Source organism: Mustela nivalis (assembly GCF_964662115.1).
Source record: "Mustela nivalis genome assembly, chromosome: 3".
Taxonomy (NCBI): Eukaryota; Metazoa; Chordata; class Mammalia; order Carnivora; family Mustelidae; genus Mustela; species Mustela nivalis.
In genome coordinates this window covers 35,917,595-35,938,285 of record NC_139022.1, presented here as the reverse complement: position 1 = coordinate 35,938,285, position 20,691 = coordinate 35,917,595, and the positions used below count along the sequence as shown (strand labels likewise).

Genomic DNA, 20,691 nt, shown 5'->3' with positions numbered 1-20,691 from the left:
AATGTTTATAGCAGCAATGTCCACAATAGCCAAACTATGGAAAGAACCTAGATGTCCATCAACAGATGAATGCATAAAGAAGAAGTTTTATAAACACACACACACACACACACACACATACACAGGAATACTAAGCAGCCATCAAAAAATAAAATCTTGGGGGCACCTGGGTGGCTCAGTGGGTTAGGCCGCTGCCTTTGGCTCACGTCTTGAGCTCAGGGTCTGCTCAGCAGGGAGCCTGCTTCCTCCTCTCTCTCTCTGCCTGCCTCTCTGCCTGCTTGTGATCTCTCTCTGTCAAATAAATAAATAAAATCTTAAAAAAAAAAAAAAACTTGCCATTTCCAATGACATACATGGAACTAGAGGGTATTATGCTCAGCAAAATAAGTCAGTCAGAGAAAGACAATTATCATATGATCTCACGGATATGATGAATTTGAGAAGCAAGACAAGAGGATCATAGGGGAGGGAGGGAAGAATGAGATAGGACGAAACCAGAGAGGGAGACAAGAGAGGGAGACAAACCATAAGAGATTCTTAATCTCAGGGAACAAACTGAGGGTTGCTGGAGGGGAGGGGTGTGGAGAGATGGGGTGGCTGGGTGATGGACACTGGGGAGCGTATATGCTATGGTGAGCGCTGTGAATTTTGTAAGACTGATGAATCACAGACCTGTACCCCTGAAACAAATAATACAATATATGTTAATAAAAAAAGAAGAAGAAAAGGAAGCTGATTTTTCTTTCCTAGCATCCCTAACATTGATTTTCCTTGTCTTCTGCATGGGACAAAATCCACCCTCCAGATAGGATAGTAGAATTAACATTACTTACCCTTGACAAGGACAGCCTTAATGTTCCTGTCAGCTCGACAAAACCCCAGCCCAGGCTTCTCTTCCTGACTCTTGGCCCTGACCTCCTTTTCCTTAGAGCTTTTACTTGAGAAGACTCATCCCTGAGAATTCTTTCTCTGTCCCATTGAGATGTAAATCTTCTCTGAGCCTCTTGGCAGGTTTACAACCCAGGAATGTCTTCCTCAAAGATGAGGAGGCGTCCCTTTCTAATGTAATCCGTCAGAAAAATGGTGCCTAAGTTCACCAGTCTCTGTGGGAAAGGCAGAAGCCTAACTTGCTAATTGGTGGGTGCCAATTAGCACACACAGGTGGCTTAATCACAGAGAACAACATTTGCAAACTTGGGAACAACTCCATGTGCTCCACACGTCCCATGATCTATCTCCCTCAAGTCCCTCAGCATTTTCCTTCCTTATTTTGTTTCACGCTGAGTTCACACGGACTTCTGGTCCCCCCAACCCCCATCATCACTGCCTTGAATAGAGTCTTCTTTGACAAAAGTTTAACTTTGTCTGGTGCAGTTGTGACTTTGATGACCGCCCGTGCCATTTCACATCTGATCAGCCAAACATTCTTGGGGAGCATTTTCCAATATGTCTAGAGATGAAATCACAGGGGGCTGTTTGAAAAATTGGAAATCCCCTGTTCAAGAGGATTTCAAATTGTCTCCAATGTGACCTCTGTCTCGACTTCCTAATTAAGCTCTCTTTTCTAGCTTAACTCTTAACTCAGGCAAAAGACCTGGTGGGCAAGGTGCCCCCTGATGGGAACAATACTACCTCCGTGAGCCAGGAAGACCCTGTGACTGACCCCAAGACAATGACACACTTGACCTCTACTGCCCACGTGCTCTTACCCACTAACCTTTGTCCCCCATTTTCCTCCTATAAAACTAAAAGTATCTCTAGCACTTTGGAGATGGGCTTTGAGATGTTCATCCACTGTCTTCCCGGGGTTTGCCTCACGGAAATAAATCCTTTCTTGTTGGACCACCACCCGTCTCTCTCAACTTTGTACTTGGTCAGCGGAGAGTGGCCAAACCTGGTCTGTTTGGGAACCCCAGAGTCACCTCTAGGGCCCAGTTACCCTGTCAAATTCCAGGCCTGGGGTTATAATGTGAGAGGAGAATCTTGGTAATCTGTATAATTAATGAGCCCCACAGGTGAATCCTCTCCCTAAGCCATGATGGGAGAAGATAGGCTAGGAAAAGTCGGTAGAATTTTCTGCATCCAATCTTGTCATCTGATCCTAAAAGTATTATCTGTGTTTTCTTCCTACACTCAAACACATCTGAACCATTGTAGTTGTGTTAATATTCCTAAATCAGATATTTCTTTATCTCATTCCTATTAGAAGGTCTCAGTGACTTCCTTCTGCTAATAATATCCCACAAGCTCAACAAGGCAGAGAAGGTCCCTCATGGCTACCCCCAACCCATCTGCCTAGGTTCAGCTTCCCTCACACCTCCTCTCGGGCCAACCTTATGGGACCTCACCACTCCCATTAACAAACACACCTCCCATCTCTTACCTAACTCAGCCCTCGGCCTTTGAACCTTCACCTGAGTTCCAGGAAGTCTCTAGAAACCTCCCCTCCCTCTCTAGTCCTTGAAGGCCCCTTCTTCCCTGGGGCTCTCTTTGGTGGTTCCTCAAGAAAATTCCTCCTCAAAGGGACCCTAAACACTCTACCATGTTCATGTAATACATTTTCCTCATTGTGGAAATACATACGACCTTATGACCATCTTTGCAATCTAGAATTTTTCCTAAGACAGCATCCATGTAACCACAAGGGGAGAAATGAATATCTTACGAAAACCTTCCACCTGAGAGGCTTTTTATTTAAGTCCTCTCTGGAATACAGTTCTCCACAAATAGGTTTGTGGGGGATGGATCTTGCCCCTTTATATTCCAAATAAATCAAAAGGAAATTATAATCGAATTTCACTGGGGACTGAAATTTAATTGGATTTTATTATAAGCCCAAATTATCTGTCCCACAAAAAATTAGTAATGAAAATGTGCAGAATTCCCCCCATTTTTCCCTGCTTAGCTTAGCCCCCTTAGCAAGACAGGGGTTCTTAACCAGAGAAGGAATGCAGGGCCCTTGATCTTGGATGAGGAAAGCATACAGTGCATGCTTCTTCCAACTAACCTCTAACTGAAATTCTGGCATTTCCTTCTATTATAAAAGGCAGACAACAAATAAAAACAATGCTAGCAGGACTTGTGAATTTCTTGCCTGAGAAAACGCAGATGTTTTCATCACCCATTAGAGCTGCTGTAGATCTATTTCAAAATGTTATTTACACTTCTCACTTCTTCAGAATGATGGTAGCTCTTAGGCCCGCTGCTCAGATGTATTTGATAGGTTAATAATGAAACACATGCATTACTGCCACAGATTGTTTCTAACCTTTGGTAAGTGTATTTCCAGATAATTGGTTTCCTTTGCAACCTTACCGATTTTATTCCCTATGCTTGAAAATAGCATCCCTGGGGCGCCTGGCTGGCTTAGTCAAGGAGGTTCTTGATCTTGGGGTCATGAGTTTGAGCCTCATGTGGGGTGGAGAGATAATGTATTTATTTTTTTTAAGATTTTTTATTTATTTATCCACTTGACAGTGAGAGAGATTACAAGCAGGCAGAGAGGCAGGGAGGGGTGGGGGGGAAGCAGGTTCTCCGCTGAGCAGAGAACCTGATGCAAGACTCAATCCCAGGACCCTGAGATCATGACCTGAGCTGAAGGCAGAGGCTCAACCCACTGAGCCACCCAGGCACCCTGAGAGATAATTTAAATAAATAAAAAAATTTTTTTAAAAATTTAAAAAGGGCACCTGGGTGGCTCAGTGGTTGAGGGTCTGCCTTCGACTCAGGTTGTGATCAAGTCCCTCACTAGGCTCCCTGCTCAAGGGGAAGTCTCCTTCTCCTTCTCCCTTTGGCCCTCCCCATGCTCCTGTTCTCTCTCTCTCTCAAATAAATACGTTCTTTAAAAAAATAATTAAAAAATAAAAACATTATTCTAAACAAACGAACATTCTCAGAAATTGTCCATAGATGTCACAGTTGATCAAAGGGGTCCAGGACACAAAAGTAACATGAAGAACCCTTGCAGAGATGCAGGGAGGCCCCCCTGCCCCAACTTCCACTGATTATAGAGTCAAAAAACCCCCACAGATTCTGGCCACAGAAGAGGCTCATCTTTAAGCCCAGGGTCGGCAGCAGCATGGTCTAGCCTAGGTTCCTGCAGTCAATAGAACACAAAGTAAAGGACGTCAATTTGACCAGCTCTGTATTTTGTCCTAACAGTACATCTGAATGCATCTGAAAGAACCGAAATACAGCCTAGCACAAAAAGAAGAGGCTCCCCTTAGGGCTGGGGTGGCATAGACTCTGGGAGCAGGGCTCCTACAAGCAGGGCCCAAGGATGAGACAACTCTTTAGTAGCAGGCTTGGGCTGGAATGGGAATCCACTGAGTCACTAAGAACATCAGGTAGAGTAGCAGACATTTTTTTCTTCATAGCAAGCTGGACTTCCTGGAGGAGGCAGTTCACCGGGAATACAAGTTCTGTAATTCACCAGATCAGGGACCTTGAGAAGCTCTGGAGTTCTATGAGGTCTTTAGCTCCAGAAGTAGTCTTGATACCTTTCCTTATCGCCGCCACCGCCCGCCCCCCACCTCCAGCAAGCCTGGAACAAGTACACAAGGCTCAGTAGATACCTCATGAATATTACGCTAGTGGATGCCAATGATTAGAGACCTACTATGTGTCAGGCACGGAGCTAAACATCCTACGTGTACTACTTCATTCAATTCCACGACAGCTGTGAATTAGATGATTTCTCTATCGTTCAGACGACCAAACTGAGGCCCAGAAAGTTCCTTCTGGCCCCGTAGGTACACATAGGCTACATGAGTTTGAAACCCAGATCTGTCTGGCTCTCTAGATGAAACTTTTTTCAGAGGGTTACACAGCGTTAAGGTTTGCTTTAATGGTGGCCATCACGTCTACACAGGACGATGCCAAAGGAGGGGATGCAGTTCATGCCAGCCACACAGAGCCTTTCCAAAGAGAAACGTGGAGAAGGAATAATGGAGGATATACTTCATAGAGCTTCTCAAAGTTGCCCCCACATCTCAAAGGGTGAGCTGAGAAAAGACTCCCACCTTAGGCACAGGAGCCCCACCTGATTTCAGGATGGAATTCTGAAGGCAGCACAAAAGAAGAAAGCCCTGAGGGGTGCCTGGCTGGCTCAGTCAGGAGAACACGCTCCGCTTGACCTTGCGGTCGTGGGTTCTGAGTGTAGAGATGAAGGAGAAGGAGCAGGACGAGGAGGAGGAGGAGAAGAAGAGGAAGAAGAAGAAAGTCACATGCCAACAAAATTACCTTGAAAATGCCTTCAGAAAATGCTACATAGGGAATAGATTGACCACAAATGAAGTAGTTGGCTTTTGCCAAGGAGCCATCACAGATAAACTGTTGACCTTTAAACCTCAGAATCACATCCCCTGGCAAGCTGCTCGCTCTGCAGGGGCTTCGGGTACCGGGTCGCCTCAGAAACAGCTCTGGGTCAGGGTCACTTTCCCGTTCACTCTGGGGCACCAGTCAACGATGAGAACAAGGGCAAAATGGCTCGTGCTTACGAAGCCCCCACCCCCGGCACCATACAGCTGGATTTTTGAGGGCTGATTATATCTTGCATAAAGTGGAAAAAGTATTTTTTTCGACTTTTATCTCTAATGACACTAGCAGATTATCAAAGCAAAGAAAAACCTGCATTTACATCCTCGCTGAAAAGTTGGCCTCTGCTTTTATTCAGGAGCTGATAAAAAGCCATTGATTCTGAGACACTCTCTGTAAGACACTCTGCAGAAAAGATTTAGAAAAGACTCCATGTCGACATCCACGGGCAACATTCAAATGCATCATGCAGTAGTGACTTCATGGAAAAGTTTTCATGAAAATGTGTGAATCAAAGAGCAGATTTAAGCTGTTTTAATCTCATCCGGTCTCCAGCCTTAGTTTCCTCTACTTGCTAAAAATGACAGGTCACTGAGGTAATTGACGGGTGAGATGGACCCCACCAGGGACGCGGGCGGGAGAGAGAAACAGCAGTGGTGCTGCTGATCAATTAAGCCATTCCCCTGCTGCTCCCTCCCAGCTCAGTCAGCTGTTTTCAAAGCCACAAAACCACACAAGAACCTCCCACAAAATCTTCCCGGCTATTTGTCTCTAAGAATGAATGGTAATTTGCATCCAAGCCTTTGGGAGTGCTCTTAAACAATGTAAATGCTTTAGAAACAGCTTGATTTACGAAATAGAAGTATAGATCCTATGCTGTATATTTTCTCTCTCTCTCTCTCTCTCTCTCCACCCCCCCCCCCACCCTTCTGTGGCTCAGTGTAAAATAATGTGAAAACAGGGATAACAGGGATGCCTGGGTTGCTCAGTCAGTGAAGTGTCTGATTCTTGATTTTGGCTCATATCATGATCTCCAGGTCATGAGATGGAGACCCGTGTCTGGCTTCATGCTGGGCAGGGAATTCTCTCCCTTTGTCTCTCCTCTGCTTTCTATCTCCCTCGCCCCGCCAAAAAAAAAATAAATAAATAAATAAAAAATAAAAAGTGAAAACAAGTATCCTGTATTTAAAGTAATTTGAGGGGATGCCCAGCACAGATGGGTAAGTGACAGGAGCACAGAGTGACCGAGAGCTGTTCTTCCTGCTGCCGGAATGTGGCAATCTGCCATTGCTCTGAGACCAAACCCCCTTGCAAAACCCATCGGGGTCACTGAGCAGATCCACAGCCATGAGGGCCTCTCCCCTCACGCCTTCCTCATAACCTGGATCTCCTGAATTATACATTTTCACCGTTCCCTGCAGTTTTAAAGATTATAAAAGCCAGAAACCTGCGTGTGTAGTCGGCCCCGTCAATGCAAAAGAGAGAAGGAAGGCGATTCTTTTAAGGAGATCAGATTAGTCCATTTTCAGCTGTAGGGGCCAAGGGCAGGCCACCCCTAAATGGGCAACTGGATCATGAACATTATTTGAGATAAAAGCCATCAAAACTCAGCAGATTCAAGAAAAGCTCTTTATCTCCCCTGTAACTGCCTGTTTGTACTAGGAAGAGAGCAATTAACAGACACTCCCCTCTACCTAAGAAACATACCTACATAACCAGGCAACCCCTTTGTTTTCCAAACATCTCCTCTCACCTTCCTGCCAATGGTCTTCCTCCTCTTGTATCTTCAGCCGCCTGCCCCTCTCTTAGCTCCTATAAATCTCCCATTGCCTCACTCTCTTTGGAATTCCCATGTCCATGTGAATTCTCTGTTTAAATACTACTACATTTGATTTTCTCCTGTTAATCGGTCTGCTTTCGATTTGATTCTAAGCCCAGCTAGAAGAATCTTGAAGGGTAGAGGAAATTCTTCCTTCCCTGACACAGCATTGTCCTGGTAAGTACACTTCCAACCAGTCCTCCCACATTTTAAGTGCAGAGGTTCTTTGCTCCAGACCCTGAACATTCTCTTAAGCTCATTTCTTTGCTTCCATTTTTATTTCAGTCCATGCTGCCACCAAAGGACCCCAATTCTCTTCCACTCTTAACTACAACACATTAATACGGCAATATATTTTCAGAGTCAACGTCTGGTGGCCACCTTTCGCCTCATCTCTCTCTCCCAGCCTCAGAGGGGATACGGTGTAAATGCACCCTTAGAAAAGGATCGTCTTTGCGAGGACTGATCTCCTGCCTCCGTCACCCCTTCCTAAGGACAGTCGCTCGGCAAGCCCCTTGGCCAGTAGCAGAGAGAAAGTGCACATACCTTTCTGCTGGATGAAAAAGAAGGAAGAAATCCTGGAAACAAGAGAAACTATCCTTCCTTGTTTCCTTTGTTTTGCTGAGAAACCGTAGAGCCCTCTGGGGAGAAAGCCACAAGGCCTCCAAGGTGCTCCTTTTTTAACAATGGCTGAGAGGCGGTGAGGTGGGAAGCCGGAGAGGTGGGGGCTGGTTGGTAGTGTCAACTCTCTCTTCCACTGAGAGCCTATTCTAAAATTATACCACATCAGGGAATGATCGTTCATCTGTTCCTTCTTCTGGTCTCGAGCTTTAGTTTTGACCCTACTTTTGAGTCTCATATGTTGACTTCAAATGTTCAACTAATATTAACACCAATTTCCCGCTGGCTGTAATTATAGTTCAGTGTAAATAGCACACACATCTCCACATAGATACACACACACACAGTATATAGAGAATAGAGTTTACATTATTATATTATTATATAATGTATATTATATAATTATATTAATACACTATCACTGTAAAATTGTATCTCTATATTATCTTTATTATTTATATTATTTATTTTATTATATACCATATATTATTTATATAATTTATATGTAACATATTTATATAATTTATACGATACATAATTATAGCATATATAATTTATATATGATATATTGTTTCTATTACATAATCTTTATGTAATATATTTCATATTATCTATACATTTTTGAAAAGATAAATGAATAAAATAGTGTTCTTGGAAAGAATAAGCAGAGGAAAATCTTCACTTATAAGAGCCTTCAACCCATCTGGCAATGCTATAAAACCTTAAGGTTGTGCCAGGATTAAATATCTTTGATTTAAACCTCACATCCATTAAGCAACTGCTCTGTTTTTGATATTACACAGTAAATTTTGCACATCAAAATTTAAAAATATATACATTTAAGCTAAAAACCATATAGGAAAGAACTGCGTTGTCCCAAGAGAAAATGAAATCATGTTTATAAGTTGTGCCTAAAATACATATTAATCTCTAAATCACAGCCCCCTCACTACTGGCCTCTGCTTCGAGAGCTAGGATATTGTGCTGTGAGTCATTAAAACTACTTCATGGCAGTTTCATACCCACCCCATTCATTTGTGAATTAGAGGGTACAAACAACCATTTCATTCTTAATTACTTTTGGTACAAAGAGCAAGGAAAAGAAACAAAATCTTCAGTTAGAAGAGTTTGTGACCCATCCGGCAATGATACTATTCCTTATATCCGTGAAGTTACGGCTACATTTTTGAGATTGCACAGGCATTTTTGCATATAAAAAGTTTGCCATCTTGCCATTTAAGGATTGCCAATACTATCTTGCAAATTAAGGACTGAAACACCTCAAAGCGGCTAAAAATCCCACCAGGCTTTTTTGCAATCACACCTTACAAATATACATTCTTTGGCCCACATTTGGCTTTGTTCTTACACACCCGACCGGAAAAGGGACTCCTCCCTGATTTTACCACACAAGATGAACACAAAGAACAAACACATTATGGGCCAAATGCAAGGATAGGAATCCTCTGAAAACCAGATGGCAGAAAGTCTTTTAAAGAATAAGGATTTTCACCAACCCAAAGTCCCAACTGAAAATTAAAAAAAAAAAAAAAAAAAAAAATATATATATATATATATACATACATATATATATATATATATAGTTCTAAGAAAGAACAGTGAACCAGAGGATTGAAAATTATTGCTTCCTCTTAGTTCTTCAACTTAAGAAGGAAAACAAATCATACAAAATAATTGTCCTGTATGATTTCCAAGTTTCTCCCGCAAAATCTACTAGCTATTCAGACTAATGGCTCAACTGGCAAATCTTCAGAAGAACTTTACATCATGTTTTCAGAAAGATAAACATTTAATCATAAAAGTTGGAGTATTTTTTAAAGTTAATAATATCTTGCAAATTTGCAACTCCTGAATTTATTGCAATTTTTTTTTTAAAGTAGGCTCTATGCCCGGCATGGGGCTTAAACTCGTGACACTGAGATCAAGACTTGTATCTCCACAGACTGAGCCAGCCAGGCATCCCATTAGTGCAATTTCAACATGACTTCTGCTAAGAAAATATTACTTTTTTTTCCCTTTAGATAATGCTCAGGGTTTTGGGAGTAGAAATGGAAGGTAAAATAAAACTGGTTGCTTTTTTTGAATGAAGGATTCACATACTAAAACTCCCCTCAGTTCACATACTAATTCCCGGGGAGTAAAAATCTTTACGTTTGTGAGTTGTACTACCTTATTATAGTAATTTGTAGCTAGCTGCATGTTAATGTGAAATATACACTGTATTTTACAAGCAACACGGCTCATAAGCTTATTTCTTGTAGTATCTTTTATTGTTGCAAAATATTGGAATGCCTATTTGTAGGCATGGGATACAATGCATCTGTGAGAAAAGAGTGAGGAAGATGTATTCCTATGCAGGGATATATATGCATATATCCCTATGCAAGGATATAGAGTGATTACAGACTATAATAATTAATGAAAATGACAGAGTACGGTAGAATATCTACCCTCCATGTACCTATGCTCTACTAGTATAATACATAAGGATATGAGACAAGTTGTTACTTGTAGCCAAATAATTCCAGTCAACTCAATCTGATGTAGGGTGTGGTTTGGGAAATAATTAAAAAAGCCACCGGCTCTGAGAGTCGTCAGCATCTAGGGAAGGGCTGCCATGGGAAAGGTTCCAGCTTTATCTGGCTAAATGTGTTAGCATCCTCAGCAGCTCCCGAACAACCTCTCATGGGTTTGTTAGCCGACTAATGAAAAAAAAAAAAAAACCAATTGAGAATAATTCTTATTGTCTGGGCACTATCGCGGTAGGTTCACTGTGGCTGGTGTTTGATTAAGTAAGGTGCTGTTACGCTATGAAACCGTGATGGGTTGTGCTTTTGAAAAGGAATCACCCAGGAGGTCCAGTGAGTGCATGGAACTCATAACCTGAGCCAGAAGCCAAGGCCCCCTCTCCCCAGGTGGGGAGGGTGGGAAGTGGTTATCCATTACTGCTACTCATCCCATCATTCACTCAGCAGGCATTGATTAAATACCTGTCATCGGTCAGGAACTGTGTGCAAGATAGCAACACCATTAAGACATGGCTCCTCTCCAGAGAGCTCACAAGTCTAGAAGGAGATATGTAATCAAAGACATACTACATGTGCATCACGATTGCTCAGGACACTGGGTGTTGGGGAGGGGGGGCAGGGGAGGGATTGAAGAGACACATGGCTTACCCTGGGGAGGGAGATGTCAAGGAGGGCTCCCGAGAAGAGGTGGCCATTGAGTGAATCTTGAAAAATGAATAGGGAAGGGGAACATGGGTGGCTCAGTCGGTTGGGTGGCTGTCTTCAGCTCAGATCATGATCCCAGGGTCCTGGGATGGAGCCCTGCTCTCTGCTCCATGGGGAGTCTGCTGCTCCCTCTCCCTCTGCCTGACTCTCTGACTACTTGTGATCTCTCTCTGTCAAATAAATAAAATCTTAAAAAAAAAAAAAAGAGAGAGAGAGAGAAAGAAAAGAAAAGAAAAAAGAAAAAAGAAAAATGAACAGGGAAAACCAGGCAGAGAGAGGGAATTCTAAGCAGATAGAACTGCTTGGAGCAGGAGCTAAATGTAGGAGAAGTCTATGTTTTCTGGAAGGGTCCAGTGGGAGGTGGAGTAGTTATCTGGGCTATGATAAGGCTGAAACCTTATCAGTAGGATCTGTGTATTTATACAGACTCTAATAAATGTCTTTCCCAAGATGAAACTGGAGGGGTTGGCAGGCAGAAGGCAAGGGAAAAGAAAGGAATCGGGGCATGTATGTAGTTCCAAGAGCTCTAGAAGTTCTGTTCTGGAAAACTAGGGAAATGATTTTACACCTTTTTCTTTTTTTTTTAACCTGAACAGAGATCAATGTAAGTTTATATCATGTGCAAGTGAATCATTTTTTCAAAAAAATCATTTTGCTGTTATTAGTGTTAAACTGACTACTATGACTATATATTTACCATTGCTATTAGTGTAACTATTAGGTAAATATTGCTGTGCTAATTTCAGGTGCTAATGTCATAGAACCTGTATTACTTCACGGACTACTTCCTATTCTCCAGACAGTTTGTATTTACCATACCTCAAATTGTTTCTATTCTTTTCTTTTCTAGAAATGCCTTCCCGTCATGCCTTAAAAAGATTATAGACATACGTAGAGCGTAAAACAGCTCTAAAATAGGCAGCTTAGCATCTTGTATTAATTGCTGGGTTAGAGAGTGAGGGAGAGTAAAAATTTAACAATCTTGGGGATGCCTGGATGGCTCAGTTGGTTAAGCAACCAACTTGGTCTCGGCTTAGGATAGTGAGATGAAGCCCTGTGCTGAGCCCTTTGTCATGCTCCAAGCTCCACGTGGAGCCTGTTGGAGATCCTTTCTACCTCCCTCTCCCTCTGCCCCACCTCCTGCTTTTACTCTCTCTCTCTTTCTAAAATAAATAAAATCTTTTTTTAAAAAGATTTTATTTATTTATTTGACAGAGAGAGATCACAAGTAGACAGAGAGGCAGGCAGAGAGAGAGAGAGGGAAGCAGGCTCCCCACTGAGCAGAGAGCCCAATGAGGGTCTCGATCCCAGGACCCTGAGATCATGACTTGAGCTGAAGGCAGCGGCTTAACCCACTGAGCCACCCAGGTGCCCCCAAAATCTTCTTTAAAAAAAAAAAATGTAACAATGTCATTATCAAACGCAGTTATGTAATACAAGGTAGCCATTAAAATGATACAGTGGAAAGGTACTTGTTGGCAGGAAGAAAGATACAGTGTGATTCATTTCAAAATGAAAATCTAGAAGGTATTTCTTTTTTCCTAGAGACAATTTTGGTAAATCACATTTTCTAGGAGTTTAACCATTTTTCCAGATTTTCAAAGTTATTGACATAAATTTGTTCAAAACATCATTATGTTTTCTTTTATGTCTGAAGTATCTGTAGTTATGTCTTCCTTTTTATTCCTATTGCTATATCGTGCCTACTCTTAAACATTTCTCATCCTGTTAAAGGAAAATCTTCCTTCCTTCCTCCCTCTTTCTTTTTTCTTTCCTCTTCTTTTTCTTTCTTTCTTTCTACATTTCTAAATTTCTGTCTGTCTGTCTCATCCTTCCTTCCTTCCTTCTTTTCATTCATTCATTCATTTCATTCTTAATTATTTTTTCTCTTTTATTCTTTCTATTTGGGGTATGTTTGTGTTATTTTTCTATTGTCTTAAGATGTATGCTTACCTTGTTAGTTCTCATTCCTTTTTTTTCCCCTAATAAAAGCATTTGTGGATGTATATCTCATTAGGTCTGCTTCTGCCAGGTCAATTTATTTCTTATCTTTTTCTCTCCTTTTATTTCTTTTGAGTCCTGCGTATAATTTGATCTCTGCTTTCAAAGAAGAAATGTTTTCTGAACTTTTTATTCCATGTCAAAGTTTGTTCCTATTTTCTTTGTCTCTCTGGTATATTTCTTCTCCCATGTGTTCTTTATCAGTTATTTGTTATTTATCTTCCAGTGCCTCTGTGGAGGTACCATACGGATCTTTTCAGATTATCTGGAGTCTCTGCATGGAGGCCATTCATTCTGGCTATTTGATGGAGAACGGGAAGAGGGACAGAGGGACTGGGGAGATGAACCCAGGGGGGAACATAATGGGAGAGGTATGTTCAGTTGGAAATTTTCCCACCGACCCCTTGCTCTGGGCATAAGGCTCTGTACGTACTCCTGGCTTATAGTTAAGCTTGGAATGCCCCTGGTCCTATCACTGATTAAGGCTGGTACTCAGAGGGCTGACTACTGTCTATCCTGCCTCCTACTCCCTACCATTCCAGTAGCAAAGTCGCTTGTCTCTTCATGTCCTATTCTGTTCCATTTTCTCTGTCACTCCTTGATGTCTCTCAGGCCCCAGCGATGCTCAGAAAGCCTGTATGAGGCTTGCAATTCCAAGGGTTTCCAGTTTCCCTCAGGGTGTCCCATGCAATGTGGAAGTGCGTATTGGTAAAGAGCCATAGAACCATACGTTTGCTCTCTGATGTCTTCCACAACTGGGTTCAAATTTGCCTTATTTAGCAGTAATTATTCTTGGACCGTGCTTTTCTGATGGCGTTCTGTTTCCTAGGTGCACAGAATAATGAGTTTTCAACTCTGTTTAATAAACCTGCCTATATCTACCAGCCCAGCTTCAGACTCAAACCCGGTTTCTCTGCCTTCAGTCCTTCAAATCTTCACATAAGCACACCATAGTCATAGCCTCCTAAAATGGGTCCCATTGTGTCCCTTTCCTTCTCTAACACCTCGGTGATGCTCTGTGATCCTCAGCACGTATTTCAGGCTTCTGTGATGTGACCTAAGTCTCCTTTCCTTCCATCAACCCGACTTCCATTATTCATTCCTAAATGCCAGGACTGTCCCCACCTCCAGGACACTTGCGTTTTTCTTGTAGTCCTGCTGCTCGATTAGGATAAGCCCCCCTGCTTCTGTGTTTCCAAGCTTATATTTCTAGTTAGTTCTATACACATGCTTGTCCCCTCCTGGATCTCCAAGGCCCCTATAATATGTGTCTCAGCAACTAGCACATTGGGGCTCAAGATACATCCACTAGCAGAGAAGCATGAGGTCACATTTACCAGTGGGAAGGGTAATGGGGGTGTGTGTGTCTGTTTCCTGTGATTTTGAGCAATATTAGGCACTTTTTCAGGATCTTTTCCACTCCCCTACCTCTATTCCACCTTGCCCAGTTAAATTGGAACCTAAAATTCCTGCCTCAGATAGGACAAGTGAATCACCCAATAGTCCCTCCCCACGAATCTTAGACCCACAGTGCGTCCTCTCCTTTCACCTCTGCCACAACCTAAACCAACACAGCGTTGATCTCAAATTTGTGTTAAAGAAGAAAAACAAACACTGACATAAGGCACAACGAAAAGACAACAGATTCTCATGTGTGTGTGTACAAGGAAATGTCATTAAGAGCAGCAGGTATCTCTGGGTTTTTGTTTTACCCTTTGTTATCTCCTACACGGACCCATTTCCTAGAATAAACGTATATTTTACAATTTTATAAGTAGTAATACGTATTTTTAAAAGGTCTCAGAATAAACGCTGTTCTCACGGGAGGTGCAAAATCAAGATGTCCAGCAGATGGCGCAAAACCTCAACCCAGAAAGAAAACATCCTTAAACCACTTCAAGAATGCGGTCTTGGAGGGCACGTTTCTCAGTGACCAAAGATCAGTCAAGACCGGCTCCAGAATTTTCATGTCCATTAAATATAATTTGTTGGACTGCTTCTACACCCACAGGTGAGTCATTTCATAGGTAAGTGATGGGCCTCTGAGAAGGGCATGTGTAGGACCTATGGATTCTGCAGAGCAAGGCCATGGGCGTAGAAGATCCTTGAGGAATGAACAAGTGAGATGTCAGTGTGAGGCTCTGGAGATCATGGAGTCCATTAGTTCTCAAACATCGTTTTGAGATTTTTCTCTAAATCCACCCCAACGTGTGAAACTGACAAAATGGGACCTGTCCTAATGAAATAGAGTTTGGGGACAAGAGCCATGCTGAGCCTTCCTTTGCCCGAGTCCTCCCACCCCCACTGCTGACTGACATAATCAAGAACTTGCTATACCTCGTCAACAGCTATGGAATCCATAAAATAGTTTCAAGAAGCCCTAGAGAAAATCATTAAGGCAGTGCCATACTTTCAAGTTACTAGCGAGAAAAAGGAGTACTCAGAGGAGGAGACTTCCCAATTAGAAATGGGAAATATAGGGGCGCCTGGGTGGCTCAGTCTGTTAAGTATCTGCCTTCAGCTCAGGTCATGATCTCCAGCATTCTCGGATTGAGCCCTGAATTGGGCTCCCCACTCAACGGGGAGTCTGTTTCTCCCTCTCCCCACCATTCCTGCACTCGCATATTCTGCCTCTCAAATAAACAAATAAAATTTTTAAAAATATATCCGATTCTTGATTGGCTCTTGATTAGGTCTTGATCTCAAGGTTGTGGGTTTGTTAGGTCCCCCAATAATGGGTCCGTGATTAAAGGAGCGAGACTGATACAAAGTGAAGGTCAAGCAAAGCTTTATTTCGCGTCAAGCATCGAGAATCAAACTGAACATTCGGGGCCATGCCTCTTACAGAGAGGGCGACCTTTCTCTGCTTCACAGACTAGCTTTTAAGGGCAAAGGCCATGTGGTTGGGCCTGGCCACGCACAGATGGCCAATGAAATTGTAACACACAGAGAAAGTTGCACAGTCATGTTAGGTTATACATAAGTGACCAATTGAATTACAATTTACCCTAGTGTATATTTGAATTAGCCTATCACCTTGGTCAGAATTGGCACCCAAAAGGCCCCCCAGAGGGCGGGGCCCATATTCCTTGGTAACTAGGGAGACAGTAAGCATCCCCCCACTGATCAGATGTCTCCACCTGGCCTGACCCACCCTTGTATTTGGGCTTTGTTACCCGGGACTGGTTTCCCCAGACTTGTTTTTGAGTAAGTCCCCTGGTGGAAGAAGGGAAGGGACAGTTTAAGGGTTAAACAACAAGGTTATTGCTTAACCTGGATGGAAGTGCTCTGGCTAACATAGGTCCTTACAGGTTTGGGCCCTGCCTTGGGCTCTGTGCTAGGTGTGGAGCCTACTTGAAAAAGAGAAAGAAAGAAAGAAAGAAAGAAAGAAAGAAAGAAAGAAAGAAAGAAAGAAAGAAAGAAAGAAAATATATACAAAGAAAAATATCATTACTAGCTCTCGAAGAAAAACTCAAAAAGGACACTCAAAATGCATCAACAAATTAAGCAGTCATATGTTGCAGGAATTTGACTTCTGCATTTAGAATTGCTATTAAATTAAATTTCTGATATTTTAAACTTTGGATTCACTTAAATCCTTTCTACGGCCGTATGGTTTATGAAAACCGCAGGAACAGAACATTTCAGCTAAAGCTAGCTTTCATGATTAATACGAGTGTATTCATGAGTTATATTTACATTAGTGAAGTTTATTTCTATCAAGAAAGTATCCTCAGGCTATATTTCCTGGATAATCTATAATTTCTTTAAAGTTTTATTTATTTACTTAAATGAATTTACTTAAATCGCTACACCCAGCATGGGGCTTGAACTCTCGACCCCAAGATCAAGAGTCACAGGTTCTTATGACTGAGCCAGCCAGGTGCCTCTGTAATCGACAATTTTCAAATTCACTTGTAAGCCAAAGCAAATCGTGATTTGACAGCATGAAACTTGTTATTTTAGAACTTTGATCATTCCCTAAAAATCTAGGTTAATATTGTTTGCAAAGTAGGTGCAACAACCTATTAAAATACATTTGCCTTAAGCTACTTTTCAATACAAGTCCAAATTTAACTTTCTTACACAAGTAATTCTTGGGAAGCGGTTTTTTTTTGTTTTGCTTTGTTTGTTTTGAATGGCCGCATCTGGGTGAAGCCCTGCCTGTTTTTCTGGGAGCTGACACCCTACTGCAGTTCCGGTCCACAGTAGGTGTGTGCGGATTAAAAGCTTTCAAATAAGGCTTGCCAGCATATAATAGTATCTTAACCGTGTCCTAAATTAAAAGGTAAAAGAAAATCCCAAAGTAAATGAGGGTTGGCAGGAAACAGAGTGGGTTTTCAGTTCTGGCTTCTGCTTCTGAGGGTGCTGAAGCCTTAAGCCTTCCTTCCCCCATGTCTTAAAATCCGAACAATTCCACTGGCCAGAGCCAGTTGTTTCCCCGCTGTATGATGTTAGGACAGGACTCTCCAAACACACCTCGGCTTTGTCATCTCTGCCAGCAGGGGGCGCTGTGGGTCACCAGAAGGCTGCCCTGGGGACAAGGGACTTGCCTGGTCCTCTTTGCTTCCAGCTCTACCAGCATCACCCCAGCAATGACTTTTTCTCTTTTACCTCTTCAGTTCCTTATACGTCAATTTTAAAAAATAATAAGTTCTTTCAGTCCGAAAAAAGCAAAGCCGGTTTGGGTTTTCCTGATTGAACCCTGACTGTTGGCGGCAGACTCCCAGGAAACAGACTGTCAAGGCGGGATTCTGATCATGCCCGTGACTTTGGACAGAGCACTGACACCTCCATCAGTCAGGTTAGTTACAAGGAGGTACCTACTGAACGAAGCAAGTGCCTCCAGGGCCCCAGTGCCTGCTGGGTTTGGCCACTGTCGCTGCAAAGATGTCAGGTGGCTATTTCTGAGTGTGCTGGACGCTTACGAGAAGACAATGACCAGCTCGAGTCTTAGAGAACCAGACACCTTCAAAGGCATTTCTAGAAGCAGCTCGTAATTCTGACGGGACCCAGAGTTTCAGCCCAAGTCTAATTCACAGCCTTCCAAGTCCAGACTGAGAGTCAGGCCACTGATTGAGGAGAACTGAGACCCTGAGATTTGCAATGAGGACACCCAGGGGGACTCCAAGGAAACAAAACTCATATTCCCGGCCCCAGATTCTGCATGCCGCTAACGGCAACCTTTGTCCTTTATCCCCCAGTCCTAGGGGGAGAGCGGATTTCCATGCTCTAACTTGGGGGTCTTTTGCTTTTTGACTTCTCTTAATCTCTAACATTAAAATCACATCTACTGGACACACACCCTCATAGGGTATTTTGAGGAGAAGAGGAAGTGTGTAGGGCACACAGCTCAGTAGCTGGCTCGTGAGGGTACTCACTGAGCAAGTGTTCTCCTGCTGGCCCCAGCTGGCTGTACTGCAAAACGTCACTTCCGGTGAGTGGGTCAAACTTCTCTTTACGTATTTATAATAGGAGTGTATTTTCTGTGAAGTCTGGGGATGTGTTGACCCAGGAGCAGGGAGAGATGAGACCACCCACCTTACAGAAGAAACAAGTACTCTCCCCTTGCCTGGCTTTTGCAGCAGTTCATAAATACTGAAGCCACATTAAGAAGGCTTTCTGCTCGCTGCTGAGGTCCAAGAAACACCTTCTGAAGAAGATCCTGTTTTCTGCTACGGGGCGTTCTTAGGACAATCTCCTAAAGGTGGCCTCACACCCTTGGCATCGCTAAGGATTGTTCAGTTTCATAGGAACCCATGGAACTGTCAGACTGTGTTGATCCCAAGTAAGTGATGATAATGTTGAGGGGCCATTCTAGATCATAGGACGCTCACCACTATGAGGGCAGCAAAGAAGAAACTCATGCAAACACCAAGCTTAGTAAGTACCCTCTTGCTTTACTGACCTGTATCTATGTACTCCCTGGGTACAGGGCGCAGCAAGTCTTCCAAATAGAATACATTCCGCAGCTTGGCATTGTTCGTGGGAGAAAGTAGAGAGAGGTCATCTTGGCCTTATCTCTGTGGCTGTTTCTTTTCTGGGGTGGGGGGGTGTGGGGATGGAATTAACATGCAGTTTAGCCTAGGACAGGCAGGTGTTCACATACACACCAGTTATGCACAAACCCCTACATATGCTGGGTTCCATTATACACACCTACACAAATAACCCTTTTTCACAAAATACGCTTTTAGCAAAGTAAGTTATAATATACTTTTAAGAATACAGTTTGGGGGCACCTGGGTGGCTTGGTGGGTGAAAGCCTGTGCCTTCGGCTCAGGTCCTAATCCCAGGGTCCTGGGATCGAGCCCCATATTGGGCTCCCTGCTCAGCAGGGAGCCTGCTTCCCTCCTGCCCCTCACCAGCCTCTCTGCCTACTTGTGAACTCTCTTGTCAAATAAATAAATAAAATCTTAAAAAAAAAAAAAAGAATACAGTTTGAATATGAAAAGCCTCTTTTTCTTTTTCTTTTTCTTTTTTTTTAAAGCAGGCTCCACGCCCAGCATGAAGCCCAGTGTGGGGCTCTAACTCACGACCCTGAGATCAAGACCGGAGCTGAGATCAAGACTCAGATGCTTAACCAACTGAGTCACCCACCTGCTCCAGGAAAATTTCTATTAAAAAAAAAATACAAAACCTGTCATTATTTAACATTTTAGAAATAAAAAAGAAATTAAAAAAGGATAATTTTATTTTCTAAATAAAATTTAGAAAAAAAACCATTTTAGAAATAAAATAAAAAAAGAGAAATGTTTAAGAAATGTTTATTAATTTTTAGAAAAGCAGCAGTAAATCCAGTATATGATAACATAAATAAATCTTACAAAATACTTTTTTACAAAAATATCCCCCACAAAATAGCAGAATGGCATTGTCTGGCTTCACAGAAGTGGCTGGAGTCTCAGATCTGCTTCTACATTCAATCTGCTCCTACATTCAATATGTGTTCTTTTGGTTGATGTATATGAAGAAAGTGTGACCTTAATTAAGAGTATTTTAATAGCTTTTCTAGATAATTATAGACACTCTTCTTTGAAACTATACCACAACTGGACACCTGTAGTTTTTAAAAGATTGGTTGCAGTGTACAATCTGAAACCATATAAATAAGTGTTTTCATGCTCTGCTACAGTAAAATCCAATGGAAAAATAAAAGCCTGTAATTTATTATTTGGAATATCCTGACCCAAAGATAGGATGATATGAATTTTGAAAATAGAGCAAGAACTCCATTTTTCATTCCCTGCCTCTAAATCCCATTTGGAATTCTTAAGTCATGTTATGGCACCCAAGTCAAACCAGATTTCATTCATCTAGTTCGATATTCTCCAATGAAAGGAATAGGAACCGATGTTTGCACCTTGCAGAGAGATTTTATTAAATCAAGATAGTCCTACTGAAACCTACATAGCTCTATGGCAGGCATCGTGTGCTATAACTTCTAACTGAAGTACCATTTATCAATAGTTGTGTGAAATGGCAATATACAATTTAGGTATTAATGTAGCATAGATTAAGTCAAATTGTTGCCATGGTGGCTTCAAGGTTACATTCATTCATGTATGTAAAAAGGCTTTTCCAAAAGACTCAGTTGAGTCTTAGGTTTTAATAACTTTGCAAGCCTAAGTGCTACATACTTACATACAAGTTTCAAATAAACTGCATTTGAAAATTTAA

The 20,691-nt window shown here is 42.2% G+C and overlaps 1 protein-coding gene and 1 long non-coding RNA gene across 5 annotated transcripts in view; one reads left to right on the top strand and one right to left on the bottom strand.

Annotated features, from left to right (window-relative positions):
* The window catches only part of ARL14EPL (ARF like GTPase 14 effector protein like), a 16,015-nt gene extending 8,165 nt beyond the window's left edge, over positions 1-7,850 (bottom strand). The window contains exons 1-2 of one of the 2 annotated variants that reach the window (XM_082725074.1): positions 7,682-7,770; positions 167-291 (exon numbers count right to left, since the gene is read on the bottom strand). The gene's annotated coding sequence lies outside the window, so the exon portion shown is untranslated. Of the gene's footprint in view, positions 1-166; positions 292-7,681 lie in introns of both variants that reach the window. The other variant, XM_082725075.1, reaches the window with a different exon arrangement.
* LOC309861814 lies at positions 7,078-20,691 on the top strand. 3 transcript variants are annotated; one of them, XR_014310216.1, is made up of 4 exons: positions 7,078-7,312; positions 14,809-15,022; positions 17,634-18,894; positions 19,505-20,691. It is a non-coding gene; the product is annotated as an uncharacterized lncRNA (long non-coding RNA). The 3 variants fall into 3 exon arrangements; XR_014310217.1 differs by having other exon boundaries at positions 19,502-20,691; XR_014310218.1 differs by lacking the exon at positions 19,505-20,691 and having other exon boundaries at positions 17,634-19,132.